This window comes from Mobula birostris, chromosome 13, assembly GCF_030028105.1.
Source record: "Mobula birostris isolate sMobBir1 chromosome 13, sMobBir1.hap1, whole genome shotgun sequence".
Taxonomy (NCBI): domain Eukaryota; kingdom Metazoa; phylum Chordata; class Chondrichthyes; order Myliobatiformes; family Myliobatidae; genus Mobula; species Mobula birostris.
In genome coordinates, this window is record NC_092382.1 from 53,817,616 (window position 1) to 53,823,340 (window position 5,725).

General features: G+C 48.4%; 1 non-coding gene across 1 annotated transcript; it reads left to right on the plus strand.

The window, feature by feature from the left end:
* The first annotated feature begins 4,886 nt into the window (after positions 1-4,886).
* On the plus strand, positions 4,887-4,980 carry trnai-uau (transfer RNA isoleucine (anticodon UAU)). The gene is made up of 2 exons: positions 4,887-4,924; positions 4,945-4,980. It is a non-coding gene; the product is annotated as a tRNA-Ile (tRNA).
* The last annotated feature ends 745 nt before the right edge of the window (positions 4,981-5,725 follow it).

The following is a 5,725-nucleotide window of genomic DNA, read 5'->3' on the forward strand; positions in this document are numbered from 1 at the left end:
GTATCCACCAAGACTGGTTTGATGAGAATGATGAAGAAATACAGGCACTACTAACGGAGAAACATCAACATTACAGAGCGCATCAGAACGACCCCACGTCGCTAGCCAAGGAAGATGCCTTTACCAACGCAAGAAGAAAGGTGCAGAAAAAACTTCGCGAGATGCAGGACAGCTGGTTCAGCAAGAAGGCCGATGAAATCCAGGGCTATGCAGACAGCCACGAGTAAAGCGCTTCTACGATGCGCTTAAGGCTGTATACGGACCCCGATCCTCCGGCTCCTCACCTCTCCTCAACGCAGATGAGACGCAGCTGCGGACAGAGAAGAAGCAGATTCTGGATCGGTGGGCTGAGCACTTTAACAACGTCCTTAACCGCCCTGCCGACATCAACGACGAGGCCATTGCCCGCCTGCCCCAGGTAGAGATCAACAAAAACCTCGACACTTTCCCCACAGCAGATGAAGTCAGGAAGGCAGTGAAGCAACTCTCCTGTGGCAAAGTGCCAGGACCCGATGCAATCCCTGCTGAGGTATACACAGCAGGAGGCCCTGTCATGATGCAAAAGCTGACTGTTCTCTTCCAGTCCATGTGGAAAAAGGGACAGGTCCCGCAACAGCTGAAAGATGCCAGCATAGTCCACATCTACAAGAGGAAAGGCAACGGCTAGTCTTGCGACAACCACCGAGGCATCTCCCTCTTGTCCATTGCGGGGAAGATTCTGGCCCGCGTCCTGCTCAACCACCTTCTCCAACATCTTGAGCAAGTTCTGCTCCCAGAAAGCCAGTGCGGCTTCCGTGCTGAACTTGGGACGGCGGACATGATTTTTGCTGCGTGCCAACTCGAGGAAAAATGCCAGGAGCAACACAACGACCTCTTCGTGACCTTTGTCGATCTAACCAAGGCTTTCGATACGGTCAGCAGAGAAGGCTTGTGGAAGATCATGGAGAAGTTTGGCTGCCCCAGCAAGTTCATCACAATCGTCCGGCAGTTCCACGACGGTATGATGGTGAAAGTTCTGGATGATGGCGACGAGTTGGAGGCCTTCCCAGTGACAAATAGCGTCAAACAAGGCTGCGTTCTTGCCCCGACTCTGTTCAGTATGGTATTCTCTGCCATGCTGACAGATGTCTTCCGTAACTACGAAGAAGGAATCCACGTCAGGTACAGGACTGACGGCAGGTTGTTCAACCTTAGGCGCCTGCAGGCAGTTACAAAGGTGCAAGAGACTGTCATCAGAGACTTCTTGTTTGCTGATGACTGCGCACTCAACGCCAGCACAGATCAGAAGATGCAGCGTGAAACGGACTGCTTCTCACAAGCCTGCGACAACTTCGGTCTCACTATCAGCACCAAAAAGACCGAAATTATGTACCAGCCTGCCCCAGGAAAGCCATACCAGGAGTCGCACATCACGGTGAAGGGCCAGAACCTCCAGGCAGTCGACAACTTCACCTACCTGGGCAGCATACTCTCTCGCGCAGTGAACATAGACGCTGAGATCAACAACATGATTGCCAAAGCCAGCGCCGCCTTTGGGAGACTCCGTGAGAACGTCTGGGAGCGGAGAGGACTCAGCCTTACCACCAAGCTGAAGGTCCACTGTGCAGTGGTCCTTACCACCCTCCTTTACGCCAGCGAGACCTGGACTGTCTACAGCAGACACGCCAAACAGCTCAACCACTTTCACCTGAGCTGTCTCCGCAGACTCCTCCACATCAGGTGGCAGGACAAAGTCCCCGACACGGAAATCCTGGAACGAGCTGGGCTCTGCAGCGTCTACACCCTCCTGCTGAAAGCCCAAGCCAGGTGGGCTGGACATGTGGTCAGAATGCCAGACAGCCAATTGCCTAAGCAGCTACTGTACGGAGAACTGTGTCAGGGCAAGCGCTCAGTCGGGGGGGGGGCAGAAGAAACGTTACAAAGACTGCCTCAAAGCGTCCCTCAAAGGCCTGGGTGTCGACATCAACACGTGGGAGACGCTTGCCCTCCACCGTCCAGCTTGGCGCAGCAAGATCACCACAGGAGCCCGTGCAGCTGAAGTCAGGCGCACCATCGAGGCACAACGAAAGCGTGCTGTGAGCAAGGCCCAAGGAGCGTCCACTGCCATGACAGCACCCACCCACTTGTGTCCCACATGTGGGCGAGCCTTCAGGGCCCGGATTGGCCTCATCAGTCACCTCCGGACCCACAGCCACCAATCTCCCATTTGACTTTGAAGCCATGGTCATCTCCGACTACGAAGGACGAACAACAACAACAACAACAAAGAAGGTTCACCAGATTGATTCCTGGGATGGCGGGAGTTTCATATGATGAAAGACTGGCTCGGCTAGGCTTATACGCTATGAATTTAGAAGATTGAGAGGGGATCTTATTGAAACGTATAAAATTCTAAAGGGATTGGATAGGCTAGATGTAGGAATATTGTTGCCGATGTTGGGGAAGTCCAGAATGAGGGGTCACAGTTTGAGGATAAAGTGGAAGCCTTTTAGGACCGACATGAGGAAAAACTTCTTCACACAGAGAGTAGTGAATCTGTGGAATTCTCTGCCACAGGAAACAGTTCATTGGCTATATTTAAGAGGGACTTAGAAAAGGCCCTTGTGGCTAAAGGGATCAGGGGATATGGAGGGAAGGCGGGTACAGGGGTCTGAGTTGAACGATCAGCCATGATCGTACTGAATGGCGGTGCAGGCTCGAAGGGCCGAATGGCCGACTCCTGCACCTATTTTCTATGTTTCTATGTTTCTATATCAGCTGCATCTAACACGATGGACACAGGTTTAGTGGAAGTGTAGGTTTCAGAGGATGTCGCGTAATGTGTTGACTTTCTTTGTTTCATTCTGACGTAATGCAATGACGCGACGATTTAATTGGACATTTGCCGGCCGAGGCTACTGTACTTTCATTGTTCACAACGAGAAACATTGTAACAATAAACACACTGAGTCTGGCTGCTCAATCTACGGAACACTCGTCTACGCGGATGATCCCGAGTTCCCGATTAATGCTGAATCCACTGATATCAGGAATTTAATCTCCGTCTGCGGTAGGGGATATGTGCTTTGATCATCCTGCTGCCTTTCGTTTCCCTCTAGGTTTCATTTCCACCCGAATTAGAAGACGATTTGTATAAATTGATAATAGATGTACCTTTTAACCTGAAGTTATACCCGCTTGAGCTGAAAGCGAAGATCGATAAGGAGGTTCATCGATCAACCTTGCTTTTATAAGATAAAACTTGCTCTTATTAGTCGAAGCCTTAAGTTCAAAAGTGAAGGGGTTATGTTGCAAATTTATAAAACTCTGATTAGGCTATTTCTGGAGTATTGCATACAATTCTCGTCACCCTACTGTAGGAAGGAAGTTCAGGCTTTGAAGAGGTTGAAGAGGAGTTTTACCTGGATGCGGCCGGGTTTAAAGGGTATGCGTGTTTATGGAAGGTTGGATTAACATGGTTTGTTTTCTCTGGAGCACCGGGAGCTGAGAGGAGATCTAGTAGAGGTTTAGAAGATTATGAGGTGAAGAGTTAGAGTAGACAGGGTGTGTCGGTTTCCCAGGGTTGAAGTAAATAATACCAGATGCCATGCATTGAGGATGGGAGGAGGTAGATTCTGGGGAGATGTCAAGGTCAAGCTTTTTTGATCAGAGTGGTGGATGCCTGGAGTGCACTGCCCGGCACGGTGGTAGAAACAAAAACATTAGAGGCTTTAAAGAGAGCAGAATCAGAATTCAGAAAAAGAATCGGGTTTATTATCGCCGGCATGTGTCGTGAAATTTTGTAACTCAGCAGCAGCATTTCAAAGTAAAACATAATATCGAAGAAGAAAATAAATAATAATAAATAAGTAAATCAATGATAGTATACGTATATCGAATAGATTAAAAATTGTGTAAAAAAGCAGAAATAATATATATTTGAAAATTGAGGTAGTGTTCATGGGTTCAATGTCTATTTAAGAATCGGATGACAGAGAGGAAGAGCCTGTTTCTGAATCGCTGAGTGTGTACCTTCAGGCTTCTGTGCCTCCTATCTGATGGTAACAGCGGGAAAAAGGCATGTCCTGGGTACTGGAGGTCCTTAATAGTGGACGCTTTCTGAGGCACCACTCCTGGAAGATGTCCTGGGTACTTCGTAGGCTAGTATCCACAATGGAGAGGAGCAAATTTTACAAACCTCTGCAGCTTCTTTCGGTTGTGTGCAGTAGCCCCACTCCCCGTACCAGACAGCGATGCAGCCTGTCAGAATGCTTCCCAATGTACATCTATAGAAGCTTTTCAGTGCATTGGTTGACATACCGAATCTCTTCAAACTCCCGATGAAGTACAGACGTTTTCTTGTCTTCTTTAGAACTGCATCGATCTGTGGTGACCAGGATAAGTCCTCAGAGATCTTCACACCCAGGAATCTGAAACTGCTCACTGTCTCCACTTCTGATCCCTCTATGAGGATTGGAATGTGTTCCTTCGTCTTACCCTTCCTGAAGTCCACACTCAGCTCTTTCGTCTTGTTGATGTTCAGTGCCAGGTTGTTGCTGCGACACCACTCCGCTAGTTGGCATATCTCAGTCCTGTAGGCCCTCTCTTCTCCATCTGAGATTCTACCTACAATGTTTGCATCATCAGCAAATTTATAGGTGGCATTTGATGTGCACTTTTGATTACTCGATATCCTCATGGATGTCAGGAAGATCGAGGGATATGGACAAGGTAGGAAGGAGGGATTAGAGTTTGAGTATCTTTGATTTGCTGTTTAGATGTCACGGCAATACACTGTGGGCCGAACTGCCTTTTCACGTATATTTCTGTGCTGTTTGCTCCATGATATTGGAATTTCTTCCAGTTTTCCTTTCCAGATATTTACAGCCAAGTGTTTGCAGCGCTGGGCTCTAGTGGCGCAATCGGTTAGCGCGCGGTACTTATATGGCAGTACACGGCGGAGAAATGCCGAGGCTGTGAGTTCGAGCCTCACCTAGAGCACTTGTGATTTTAATGCTTGCAACGCCCAGGTGACTGCGCGTTTTTCAAGCTGAGCACCCTGTTTATTACTTGCATTTAACTTCGAAGCGATGCACCTTTGACCTTATACACTAAAAGGCATGTGCCCGCGGGGCTGCAAACATTCTCCGTGTTTGCTTCTCTCGCTCAACACGCGTAGCCTCACTTCCCTTTGTTGAACGTGCCTGAACAGGCGGTTTCTTTGTTGAATCAGGACATCACAAGCCCACACATATTCCTGTCTTCTCAATTCAATTAACCAAACAGTGAAACAACGAACCCGACCTTTCCTGAAGCCATGCCTCAGAAACGCTGTAATTGCACCTCACCTTGGTTCGCTGTGCTGTCGATTAAGCTCAATGTTCGCTTACAACGGCGAATTGTTTCAGGCCCACGCGAACAAAAGAGATATTAATCGTGGCCTCAATGGCCAGAAATGGTATCGAGATGCTGATATCTCTGTCCCCCTCTCTCAACATGAAGCTCCAGTATTTCAGGACAGAATTATAAAATAATTCTCACATGTCCCGTGTTCACTAAGCCTCTGTGAAAGAGAGGACACCTCCCCCGATTCTACTGACTTGCTGAGATTCCGTTTCCAATGGTCAGATCCCTCTAGCTGCAATGCGATCCCTCCACTGCGACCTTTGATTTGGTCTATTTGCCTGAAGGTTGTTGTTCCCAATATAAATTTCCTTCACAATCGGTCGTATAACTGGCCTTTCAT